This window comes from Eubalaena glacialis, chromosome 9 (assembly GCF_028564815.1).
Source record: "Eubalaena glacialis isolate mEubGla1 chromosome 9, mEubGla1.1.hap2.+ XY, whole genome shotgun sequence".
NCBI lineage: Eukaryota > Metazoa > Chordata > Mammalia > Artiodactyla > Balaenidae > Eubalaena > Eubalaena glacialis.
Window position 1 is genome coordinate 80,560,097 of NC_083724.1, and position 14,546 is coordinate 80,574,642.

Here is a 14,546-nt window from a genome sequence, read left to right on the forward strand (position 1 = left end):
AATTTTTGATAGTTTAATATGTGTCTTGACGTGTTTCTCCTTGGATTTATCCTGTATGGGACTCTCTGTGCTTCCTGGACTTGATTGACTATTTCCTTTCCCATATTAGGGAAGTTTTCAACTATAATCTCTTCAAATATTTTCTCAGTCCGTTTCTTTTTCTCTTCTTCTCCTGGGAGCCCGATAATTCGAATGTGGTGCGTTTAATGTTGTCCCAGAGGTCTCTGAGACTGTCCTCAATTCTTTTCATTCTTTTTTCTTTTTTCTGTTCTGCAGTAGTTAGTTCCACTATTTTACCTTCCAGGTCACTTATCTGTTCTTCTGCCTCAGTTATTCTGCTATTGATTCCTTCTAGAGAATTTTTAATTTCATTTATTGTGTTGTTCATCATTGTTTGTTTGCCCTTTAGTTCTTCTAGATCCTTATTAAAAGTTTCTTGGATTTTCTCCATTCTATTTCCAAGATTTTGGATATCTTTACTATCATGACTCTGAATTCTTTTTCCGGTAGACTGCCTATTTCCTCTTCACTGGTTTGTCTGGTGGGTTTTTACTTTGTTCCTTCATCTGCTGCATATTTCTCTGTCTTCTCATTTTGCTTAACTTACAAGTGTTTGGGGTCTCCTTTTCGCAGGCTGCTGCTTTGTAGTTCCTGTCGTTTTTGGTGCCTGCCCCCAGTTGGTAAGGTTGGTTCAGTGGGTTGTGTAGGCTTCCTGGTGGAGGGGTCTGGTGCCTGTGTTCTGGTGGACGTGGCTGGATCTTTTCTTTCTGGTGGGCAGGACCGTGTCCGGTGGTGTGTTTTGGGGTGTCTATGAACTTATTATGATTTTAGCCAGCCTCTCTGCTAATGGGTGGGGTTGTGTTCCTGTTTTGCTAGTTGTTTGTCATGGGGTGTCCAGCACTGGAGCTTGCTGGTCGTTGAGTGGAGCTGGGTCTTAGCATTGAGACGGAGATCTCTGGGAGAGCTCTTGCTGATTGATATTATGTGGGGCCGGGAGGTCTCTGGTGGTCCAATGTCCTGAACTCGGCTCTCCCACCTCAGAGGCTCAGGCCTGACACCCGGCTAGAGCACCAAGACCCTGTCAGCCACACGGAGATGAATCAAGGAAAAGCTTGAGGGCAGATTTAGGGAAATCTTCCATTATTCCTGTTGCTAGAGGATCCACATTTCATCTGGAAAGGACATAAATCTGGTAATCTCACTTCAGGTCTAGCCCATCCACTTTTTTTCCCTTTGTGCTTAGTCTGTTTCTCTTGCTCATACCGGGCCCCGTGCAAAGGCCTTGCCCCCAGCCCTTCAGACCAGAGATCCTCATGAAATGGCTGAGCCTACACTTCAGCTCGGGACGTGCGCTCAAGCTCCTCACAGGACACTCAACTCAAGTTGGCAGCGGGCCGTGTGCAGAGACCAAGGATAAATTATACTAAGGATGGATTAATTTAACTGGGGAAATGATAGTGTCATGTTTTGTAGATATACAATGACAAATTTATGGGTGCATACCAGAATATGGTATAATTTTCTATACTTTTCATTAAAATTCTTCAGCAAAATCAACAGATAAGAAAATGTTAACAATTTGTTTAAATATGTAATGGATATATGGAGGTTTAATTTGCAATTCTTTCCACTTTAATGCTCAAAATACATGGAAACATATTATATAGCAAGGGAAAAATAACTACAACTAGAGTGCTATACTTAAGACATAAAGTAGTAGGAGGAGGAAGGACTACAGCAGTAAATATGGATCAGACCATCAGAAGCCTTGGATGTAATGTGAAGATACTTGCATTTATACTTTAGAGCAGGGGTCCCCAACCCCCGGGCTATGGACCATTACTGTTAGGAACCCAGCCGCACAACAGGAGGCGAGCAAGCGAAGCTTCATCTGCCACTCCCCAACACTCGCATTACCGCCTGAACCATTCCCTCCCCCCCATGAAAAAATTGTCTTCCATGAAACTGGTCCCTGGTACCAAAAAGTTTGGGGACCGCTACTTTCGAGAGATCTGAGACACTGGAATAGTAGGTGAATAACTGGCTTGGTGAGTGTCCTGAATGACTTCAATTTGTCCCCTGGAACCATTTTGTCTTTTTACTCTCTGCTCTTCCCATTGAGGTTGACTTATATAACCTGTATTGATGGGCTCCATTGTCCTATGGCTTCTGATTCGATTTCACTAAAAGGTAGCAATGGTAGATGCTCACGGGGAGGAATGAAAGCTATATTGGAGTATTTATTCAGTTTCCATCCCTAGGAGCAGAGAAGGTAATGTTCCATCAAACTCTCAGTTGAAGGCCCTAGCTACTATTCAGTGTCCTTCTCCACGTAAAACTCTATCCTGAATTCAGCAACATTGCTTCTCTGCTTATTCTGGTCAATGGAAGGTGATGACACCGTGTAGTTACTATCCTTTGCAGCTGTAGCTTTTCTACACTCTGCTCCTATCTTTGTGAATAGTCAACTAAATTCATTCCAAATTACGCAATTTAAGTCTGCCTCCATCTGGATACAAATGGAGGGAAATAAATTGATAAATACTACGGCATACTATCACAGTTGACAAGAGGCTGAACTAGGGAAATGTGTGCAGGTCAGATACTACCTTAGGTCTGCTCGAGTAGTACACAGATTTGATGAGCAAATTTACCTTTGTATGATGAAAAATCTACCCCCACTTCATGGTAGGTGAAACTCCGGTGAGCTAAGCATAGGCTGATTTTTTTCAACTTCCGAACTTTAAAATTTCTGATGTTTATGATTTTATGTATGGTAACACCATTCAATAAGGAAGAAAATACAAAAAGAGGGAAATTTTCTGTGGGATCAAATTTGTTGAGCTCAGTTCCAATGTACTAAATTTAATATACTTCTGTGACCACTGAACGAAGAGAAAAATCAATAAAGAATGACATCAGAAAGTCAAAGGAGGTAACAGTTTCAGAAATGAAAGAGCCTCCCCAGTCTAAAGCTACAGAAATCAGATAAGGTAAAGCAATCGCTTATTTTAGCAACTCTCAGGTCACTGGAAACCTTATCAAAATTGTTTTCTCCTAATTAGAGGGAAGTCTTGTCTTCACTCTTTTAAAGAGTGAAAAGAGGAGTTCTCATAAAAAGCATAAATAATTTTTCTTTCTAAAACTTAAGGAGACGGAAAGAAATTTTATCAGAACTATTACAGGAAAATCTTGAGGGCAGGTCATGCTTTCACACAATCATAAACAAGTAGAAATTCAAAGATCAATCAGAGATGATAAGGTCCAGTGCCTACATTTTACAGTGGGAAGCTGAGCCCTTCCCCCAACCCCCACAAAAAATGGGGGTGAGTATGTTTAAGATCACACATGTCTGTCAGGAATTCTGATCCCCATAGCAATGACCCATCAACATTATATTTGCAAACCACTGGAATTTCATTTACTTAACAGTGCTACATTTAATTGTGTTTGTTATTTAAAGTATATATTCGTATTTATCTTAGTTTAAATGTTGGTTTGAACTGAACAAAATGATGAATTGTAGACACACTTTAATACTCTATACATGTTAAAACAAACAAATAATCAAGCACTTGAACTAACTGCAAAGTAAAGAGTGTCTAGTGGGAATTATATGAATTTCTCTCGCTTTTAGGGCTAAAGTTTTGTTTAGTTAGAAACACATTGAATCAATGATGTTACTTATGAAAATCTTAGGAAATCATTTTACATCTTAAATTTTTTATTTTTCTTAAGTTTTTTATAGTTAGCAACGTCTTTATTTTTTTAATATGTTTGACAAATAACATTGTGTAAATTTAAGGGGCACCATATGTTGATTTGACACACATCTATATATTGTATGTAATACGACTGCCATTGTAGCAACTCTATCACGTAATTATCATTTCTTTTTTGTGGTGGGAATAATTAAGATCTAGTCTCTTAGCAAGTTTGATGATTACAATACAATATTGTTGTCTGTATTCACTCTACTGTGCATTAGATTTCCAGGATTTATTTGTCTACTAGTTATAAGTCACATAAAAGTAAAAAGTTCTTCAATTTATTTACACAAACAAGCCAACTAATGGCATGTGCATTGGCCAAACTTGCAATATGACATAAGATACTTGGCTGGTTATTTCGAGATCCTAAATAATAGGAGTCTATAAACAATCTTCATATTTCACAACTGTTGCCTTCTTTTTTTCTTTGAAATTAAGTCACAGCAACTACCATTTTATTATTCTTTTTTTTTTTAAGGAATAAAGTAATGATATGCATGATAAATTTAGGTACTAGGATATTCATAGTTTTGCAAGTTATTTGACCTCCTGAGGTTGCCTCATAGTAATCCAACAAAACAAAATATATCCATAATTTAAATCTGGGATTTTAAACATTTTATTGAATACGAATATAGTAAAATAAAATCTGCTTAGATCTGTTCTCACTCCATGAGTAGGAACAATTTCTTGGAAAGAATTTGGTAAAACTTAGTGTAAAACCCCATTATGTTTTCACTGCAGAGGAGTTACTTATCCTTACAGGGCGTTACAAAATTCTGAAGCTTTACCTTTCAACAGAATTGGGTGTGAAAACCTAAATGCATGCTACCATCATTTAATTTCAGTATTTCAAATTCTAAATGGACAATTTTAATTTTGACCAAGTGATTAAATTTCAGCTCAGTTTCTCTTTAACGGAAATTCTATTAAGCTGTCATCACAGACTCCATATCCTATTCCATAAAATAACCCAATATCTTTTCTCAACTCCTTATTTAAAATTCCAGCTAGATAGAAATGCATTAGGATACAACTGAGTACTGGAAAATCGGTGCTTTTATTCCAGTTTTTTTGACCTAAAATCAGATGTGTGAACCAAATGATTAATATTTAAACAGTGAGATAGAACTAAGGCTTTGGAGTTAAACTATACTTTAGGTATATAATTTGCATAATGTGCTTTGCCTAACTCATCATGAATCATTTTTTAATATATTTGAAAATTGGCTGAGTGCATAGCACTGCAACTGTCTCATTGCAAGAAAAAATACATTATGAGCACCTGCAACTGTCTCATTGCAAGAAAAAATACATTTTTTCATACTTCACTGACACACTAAACGCTATCCCCACAGAGCTATGGAAATACTTTAAGATGCGTTAATCTGCAATGGGGGGATGCTTTGGCAGTACTGTGGTGTACCACACAAACCTATGTTGCAGGCCCTGAGATATTGATTTTCTCATTCAACAATTGTTATTATTATCACTTCCTTCTATGTGCCCAGCATTGTGTTAGGCACTGGAGTGGAGGAGAGATCACAATTTGTACCAAGGTTGGTAAGGGAGAACACTAGGAGATGAATGTAAGAAACAGAGAGTAAGGCCACTACTGGGAAATTAACTAAGAGAGTGGGCCAGTAGTAAAGAGAAAAATGTCTTGACTTCTACTCCCTCCTTGCTTCCACTCCCAGTGAGAGCAGCATCCAAAGTCATCAAACACATTAACAGAACACTGTATACAGTATTTTTTACATAAGAAGGGTGTACTTAAGAATATATAGATATATATATATAATTGTTTGCATTTGCCTTCAAAACGCTGGAAGCATAATAAAATCCTAGAATTATAAAGAATGGTTATCTCTACTGGTAAATGCGGACAAGACAGGGGCTGAGCTTCTCTGTATAAGCATTTTTTTTAATATGATTTTGACTCTTAGGCCATAAACTAGCAGTTTGTAAGGACCCATCTATAATGGAAGCAAGTTGGGATCTTGATGAAATGGCAAGTGTGCTAGTAGTTACTTAGAAATAAAATCTATTATTTACATTATAATATGATTTAATATATACCCCATCACTGTTCAACGTCTGGGTGATTGTGTCTGGGATGCAATAATAGCTATCATTACTTTCAGGGCAGTCTCTACGCCAAGCCACACAATAATGTTTTACTTAAGACATTCAGCAAATTTAAGATGTGATTTTAACTCCTTTTTTTTTTTCAGATGAGGAAACCAAGTAGAAGAGAATGTGTAAGTTTCCAAAAGCTTACTCTGGGTTGCCTGAGTTGCTGGAAACGTAGGCAGCCATTCTCCAAATAGAATGAACTGATCCAAGAAAAATACTCCAACAGAAAGTGACTTTCTCCCAGTGAAGAGCATCTCCCAGGACTCCGAGTGCTTTTCTCAGACAATACCTGTAAACAGCTGGCTCCCAATTCCTGACTTCTAGGCGTCAAAATCATCTGAATATCCCCCCATGGACAAGGTTGATATTTTTATACTCTAATTCCTATCCCACCTCTCCAAGAAAAAAAAAATAAGAAAGAAAGAAAAAAAGAAAATGAAATTCACGGGGATAAAGAATTCCTCTTCTAGAACAAAGATCCAATTTTGGGATCAAGCAAAATGTCCTAGTCCCCACCATGACTTAAAAGTCGGACAACAGGAGAGGTGGAACCTATGCCTTATTTTTTTCTTACTGACTCGGACTTGACACATTTTCTATTCTACCTAATCCTTCCTTAATCCATACCATGTGATGTTGTGGACTTTGATTCTAATCCGAAAGTGTAGCAGGTAGGGAACAACATGGGACCTACCTTGCACGATACTCACAACTAGGTTTGTACCAATCTTGTTACATACCCAGTCTGAGCACCATCTCCGTTGGGTTTACCAGCAATGTCAGTGGTGGGTCCATAACCTGAACCAGCCAGGAAGTCTCTGTGCCTGAACCAGCCAGGAGGTGTTGAATGGATTCTGCAGAGTAGAGAGTTACAGTCCACATGCCCTTTTAGACCTCTCTACCTTTCAAAACAGCATAATACAAATACTGACCTTACTAAAACTTCAGTTATTAGTATAAAACTGTCATAGCACAGTTCATTGAATGTCAGGATAGAAGAGGCGTGGGTACTTTAAATCCATGTATGTTATAAAGATGGATACAATTTAATGGACACTTTCCAAATGCCAGATTCTATGCTAAATCCTTTACAAATGTTATTTATAATCTTCACTATTATTGCAAGATAATACTACTGCATTGACCCCTTTTACAGATGAGGAAAACAAATCTCTCCCAACTGACACTGCTTTTCCTAAATGACCCATCCATTACCACTTGATAAAACCACAAATCAATTCATGGTGTTTCAGATTTCAAAGCCTATGTTTTTGTTTTTGTTTTTGTTTTCTTTCCCCATAATCTCAGGCTGTTATTAATTTAGAAGAGGAATAAATCAAAAGAAGTGTTATTAAACAGTAAATTTGGAATCAGTCATAAGGCAGAGCAGCCAATGGCAACTACTCTGAGTATCACTTGCAAATAAGCTAAACAAAAACTGACTCCATAAAAACAGAGCTTTTATCTCATAAATTCCGAATCTCACTTGGGAGGCTAATAATCTCCAAAAGGCTCACAGAGGCTCCATGCTGAGAATGCCACATTAAATGAAGGTTCTGATCAGTTAATATGAGCCCCAGAGGAAGTCAAACTGCATGGTGCAGGTTCTGGAGAAACAGTAATAATGATTTGAGTTATAAATACAACGTTTCATTTGGGAAAGAGACAGGAGACATGGAAAGTGTCTTCGGAATGTTAGAGTGGTGTCATGCGGAAAGGGAGGGGGGTGTTCCATGTTATTCCAGCGCAGACTTTGCTCACCCTGGCTCAGTGCTAGAGTCATCCGAGGAGCTCTTCAAAAACTCTCATACCTGGGTCCAATCCTAGAGAGACTGATTTAAATGGTTTGGGGTAGGGTTTGGGCTTTTGAAAGATATTGTAACTTGAAGCCAGGGGTGATATCCAATGCACTAGAAGGAAAAGAGAGGACTAACAGGTAAGAGTAATGGTGAGGCAGATTTCACTGATCCCAAGACAGACATTAAATTCAACAGTGATTTTGAGTATCTAAGAAAGGCACAAGGATAATCATATGAACATGGTATAGTCCTTCACAGTCCTTATCCACCAAGAACTTATACATTAGGAAGAAAATGTATTTACATAGAACTTTAATGCACTGCATACTATAATGAGTTGTGCTAATTTGTCCAATGGACATCATAAAATCTAATGAACAAAAAAGAAACTCTATGTATATTTAAACAAATTTTAAAGATCACAAGAAAATTAAGCTGGAGTAGTGATTTTAGTATAAAGTTTTAGTATAAAGCTTAAAATACAGAACTTTGAAATAATTCAATCAAGACAACAATGCAAAAATGCACCTCAAGCAGGGTATTTCCATAAATGAAAATAGTCAGTAAATGGAGGACTTTTGTCATATATGTAAAATACATTTCTGCATTGGGTAAGAAATCAGACTAGACACTAGTAACAGGGTTACTCAGGGTTTCCTCAGGGTTCTCCAGAGGAAATCAAATCAGTAAGAGAAGAATCTATTGACAGGTGATAGATGATAGATAGATAGACGGATGATAGGCAAGTAGATAGATAGGCATAGACAGGTAGATCCATACAGAGATTATCTAGATGGATGGATGGATGGCTGGATGGATGAACAGACGGGCAGACAGACAAAAACAGATTTATTTTAAGGAACTTGCTTATGCATCTGTGGGGACTAGCAAGTCTGAAATCTATAGGACAGGCCAGCAGGTTGTAATGTCTCAGGCAAAGGCAGAAGCTGATGCTGCAGTCTTGAGACAGAATGTCTTCTTCTTGATGGAAACTCCAGTTTTGCTCTTAAGGCCTTTCAACTGAGTGGATGAGGCCCATCCACACTATCAAGGATAATCCCCTATACTTAAAGTTGATTGAATGTGGATGTTAACCACATCTACAAAATACCTTTACAGTAACACCAAGATTAGTGTTTGATTGAATAGTGAGCATTACAGCCTAACAAGTTGACACATAAAACTAACCATCATAGCAACTCGTGATTGTTCTTCCAACTCTAGGGTTTTATGACTCCAGTTAGAAAAACAAACAGAAAAAAAACAAAACAGAACAAAACTTCTTCTTTTCCCTTGTAAGCCAGCTGTCCAGAGGTAGTATATGCAGCCGCCATACCCTGCCACCCACTACTATTTTCTAAATGACTGTCATTCTTCCCCATTATTGCCACACATCTCATTTAGTTAGTCTCACTAGACTGAGATAGAAAATTGTCAGAAAGGTCTAGGTCTATCCAAACACTGTCCTATCCATTACTTTGTATTTCCCCCCTGCCCCCCAAGGTTGACAATGTTGATATGTGCAAGGAAAAATAGTCACTCTTGAAAATAAAATACCAAGTTATTTTTAAAATCAAATTATCATTACCCCAATATAGGGCTCTGGGAAAAATGGGTTTTAAAGACTTTAACCAGAAATCTAAGCAGAGTTTCCTATCTTTTTCTAAACCTTACACACCAAACTGAATCTTGGTTTTTATGACCCTTTGGTTGTCTGTGCAGAATAAGAACTCAAGGCACACACCCACCATTGAGACTCAAGTGCATAGTGCTAACTAGTAGAGCCCCCAGCAGGTATGGGGAGAGTGAGCCAGGTATGAGTCTATGATACTTTTTTTTCTCAAACTGATACAACCTGGGACCATGGCCCAGGAAGGAACTGGATTTCTGCTCATTCAGATTAGTAATGTCTCCTTTACAGCACAGAGAACATACTAAAGAAGAGGTGAGAAAAATACTCTGGGAAAAAAAAATTAAATTAAAAAAAAAAATGCTGGGATGTCCTCACCTCTCACTGCAATAGAAAAAAATAATAAAAGCTATTACTAATGTTCTGAATAACAGGAAAAACCTGCCAAGTGTGTATTTGGGTTTGGCTCTGGGCATAGTTATGAGGCAAACCTTTACATAATTTTCTAATTCAGGACATTTTAAAGATGGCTGGGTTTGGACATACTGAGTGTGTTAAATATCAAACAAACATACTAGGTTTCAGTGAATAAGTGAAAAAGAGACTACATTTTCATTCATGAGAAGTCTATTCTACAGTGAGCCCTTTTTTCATATTTCTACTGTTACTTTTCAAAAATTTGATTAGAATTATGAAAAATCCAAAAAGTAACACCATTTACATAAACATACCTGGTTTGTTTTTTTTTTACATACCTTTTTGAAAGGAAAGGTTTTGAAAGGAAATGGTGCAAATGTAAAACTCAGAGGCGAGAAGTAAGAAAAAGAGGCAATTTTTAATAGAATGAGCCCAGGTCTGGGACAAGTCTGCGAGCAACTGGAGCCTTTAATTTCTTCCTATATAAGTGGAAGAAATGAACAACATTTCTAAAACCCTCCTATTTCTAAAATATAACAAATCTTTGATATTTAAATAGGTGAGTAAACAGAGATGGAAAACAATCACTCCATATCTTCTGAGCACCAACTCCCACCCCCTGTTAAATGTTGTTCAAAGAGTCCCCATTGTCTTTGCAACAAAGCCTTAATTAACATGAGATATCAGTATCCTCTCTGCTGTACAGCACTCCACTCTTTCTAGTTCATTCTCCAGGCATGTTGAACAGCTCACATATCCTCATATGCCCAGGTTCCTTTGTCTAGATTCACCCTCAACAAACTTTAAGAGGTCGAGACAAATTTTTATACTGAATGGGACAACTTACAGTGGTAAAAAGAAGGAATCTGAATTTGCAGTCCTAATTTTGGGCGGAATTGTCTTGTTCTCATATGCAAATCCTTGAGCTTGTCCTCTAAAGAAGAAAAGCAGTGCCCACTACAGACTTCCTGAATCTAGTCTACAGGATATGAATCATGAAGGGCCTTAGGAAAAGCAATTATCCTTAAGATAATTGCTTCTATGTGAAATGTCTTAAAACTGTCATCTGTGTACACAGACACACTGGTATATTTAAAATAGATAACCAACAAGGACTTACTATACAGCACAGGGAACTCTGCTCAATATTACGTAACAACCTAAATGGGAAAAGAATTTGAAAAATAATAGATACCTATATATGTATAACTGAATCACTTTGCTGTACACCTAACAAAACACTGTTAATCAATGATACTCTAATATAAAATAAAAAGTTAAAAAAAACCCCAAAAAACTGTTGTCTGTAACATAACAGAGGTGAAAAGTCCTGCTAAAGGAATTCCTTTCTCTGCATTCAGGGGTGGTGGGGGCTCCAAGAAGAGTCAATACGATCATCTCCATAGCATCGGGAGGGACACAGGGTCTAACATGCTGCACTGAGAGTAACTACTGGGAGGGGGCAGGCTGAGGGTGCCCTGAAGGACTAGGAGAAACACCAGGCACTGAACACTGAAGGATGGTCTTCCTGATCACAGAGAAACCTAGAAGTCCCCTGAGGCCTGAGAGATTGGAGACATAGCCCCAGGTAAAGAAAGTAACAGAGATTTAGGAGTGGGGAGAAAATCCCAAGTTCCATTATAGTAATCAGGAATAACGTGGACAAATATTTTCTGTAAACTTTTAAGAGTCTGAGACATGATGCAGTTCAGTTATCAAGGGGGGGACTTCAGTTCCACCATTTCCTAATGATGTCCCTTACTTAAGTCTCTCAATTTTGCCTTTTCTAGGATGGAGCATGACCTAAATGAACAGCAATTCCTACAGAAAAAGGTTCCTAAAAAGCTTAAATTTATCAAATACTACTATTTATTAGACACTATACTAAACACTGTATATATATACATACAGTATTATTCAACACATAAACCTGTTAGGTAGCTATTGTTATCCTCATTTTACAGATGAAGGGACTGAGACACAGAAAGGTTAATCAATTAACCACACAATTAACAAAAGGAAAGCCAGAGTATGGACTCAGATACATCTCACACAAAATCTGTGCTCTTAACTGCTAAGTATGCTTACATTTCACCTGGAATAACTCTAATTATTATTCAGGGCAGATTTATTGCTCTAACATCCAAAATCTAAGTGGCTTAACACAGAAATATTATTGCTTATTCACATCACAGTCTAATGGCCAATGTGTGTGTGTGTGTGTGTGTGTGTCTACAAGTGTGTGTATGTGTTTTGGGAGGAGAGGTGAGAAGGCCATTGGCCCATTACAACTATGACCCACCCTCTATCACCTTTGACTTCCAGGGTATCTACAGAAGGAAAAAGAAAGGAAGAATTGTGTGAAGATCATTTTAATGCAGAGGTGGTGATGTCACTTATACCCATTTTTCACTGGCCTAAGGTCAGTCCTATGGCCCCACCTAACATCAAGGGGCTTTGGAAGCCTGTAGCTGTGAGCACAGGAAGAGCAAGAGATACACACTTCCATCACCAAAAACAGGGGTTATGTAGTGAAGAAGTTAAAACAAGTCTAGAGAAGTGACACCATCACACAACATTATTATTCACCAAGAATATCTCTTTCCTATGAAAAATCCATTTCATGCTTGTCTACTTTGGTAAATCACAAAATTGAGTCTAAAATTGGTTAAAAATGAGAGTGATCACAAGAAAATGAAAAGGCATTTGATGCTGATAATCAGAGGCTGGCATGTGCCCAGATGTTAACATAATCTAATTCTAGTTCATGATCATATCTGTGCCATTTATCTTCTTGGAGAATATGTGCTCACTTCTTGCACACTGTTCTTATCCTGATAAATGATGATTTTTTTTTCCAAATATAGGAAAAGTTTCACAATAAATACTACTATAAACTATATCCTTTAATATTTAGTCCAAACTAGGCAGCATTTAGAATATGTGTCATAAAATATCAGAGCAAAAAAACAAAAAACAAAACAAAAACCAAAAAACAGGCCTTTCACACACTTGCTATAACCACTGAATCCTAACACTTAAGCAACCATTCAACAAATGAAAGATTTACCCAGATAGTTGTTTTTATACCCACCACAGAGCAAATCAAATGATCTGAAAGGGAGATAAATGTAAAGTTTATTGAACTTCGTAATTGTTATATTAGAATAATTTTCTCATATATTATAATAACTTTCTTATTCATAAGAATTTATATTCATCTTCAACAATATAAGAAAGTATCTTGTTGATGATTGGTACATTATAATAAATGAATCATCGAATATTTTTCTTTCTCATAAAATTCCATATTCATACTTAATGGCATCACTTAAAGATCACTGCAATGTACTAATGGTAAACAACTTTTTAAATTTAAACCTGGGGAAGTTCGATTTTGTAAAACTGTCAGTATAGAGACAAAAAGCCACAAAAAGAAGAGTGGATTAACAGACAAATACAAAACCTAGAAAAGGAACAAATATTGGGACCAATACATGAAACTGTTGCTTTTTTTCTTTTTTTATTCTAGTAAGCAGGGTCCAAAGACTCTGAAAACTATATAGAAGCCATTGTTTCTTTTTCTTTATTTTTCCCACCATGGTGGGGGGAGGGGAGATAGTGGTTTTGAGTTTTGTGTGCATTTTAATTTTTTATAAACATACAATAACAACAAACAACTCAATGAAAGGATAATGGCATGTTGGTTAAAAAATTAGATTCTCTGATCTCCCACTTTCTGGTTGTGTGATCTTTGAGAAGCCACTGAATCTTTCAGCTCAATTTACCTGTCTGCAAAAATAGGGATAAGAAGAATAGCTAACTTATGGGAGTATTGTGAAACTTAATTGTAGTGATACATACAAAGGACTTGTAATACAGCAGAGCACATGGATGACCTCAATGCATGCATGTTATTAATATCATCATTAGCTACTGTTATCACCCGAAACATTAACTACATCTGTTTTTCCATCTACCTCTTTTTGTTCCACATTTGTTCACATGGCATTAAAGCAGAAACTTGTGTTATCCAAAACACTTAAGGAAAACAAAAGGTGATGGTTAGTAAAAGGTAATATACCTAGGAGACCTCTGGATAAAGCCTACAGGTTGCATTCCCTTTGGTATTATGTCATAGCTCTAACATGATCTGTAGGATTGGTGTTTTCAACAATATTAAGTCTGGAACTGCTGAAAAATCTGTAATTGAGAGAAATACAATTGAAATATATGCAAAAGTCTCAGAACTCTGAGCCCAAAATAACAAAATATAATTCTGTCGGGAAGGATGCAAATGAACATCTCCAGGGATGCATAAATAGTAATAGATACTCAATGAGCAGAAAAGATAGAAAACATTATTACTGAATGATTCCTGGGAGTGTTAATGGCAAACAAATTAAATGTGAATTTATACTGGAAACATGAGAGCTACAAAGAAGGAAGTGAAATGCTAAAGGCTTAATAGCAGCCAAGTACTTATTTTGGTTGAAACAACTGATGGGATCCATGATGATGCGATTATGAACAGGCAACTCTGTTTTCTGAGAAGAATATCCACCTAGAAAGAAATCTCGTAAGTAGGATTCTTTTTGTGGAGGGTGGTGAAAAGAACCGGCAAAAGGCACAGTCCGATTTACCAAGAGATTCACTGGGAGAACATGAGGAACCACTCTTGTTGGAAGAGAAGAGAGCATAGTGGAGAATCAAACAAGATGATGAGGGGAAAGTAAATTTAGAATGAGTTATGTAAAAGAAACCTTCTTAACAAGACTCACTATATCCAGTTTC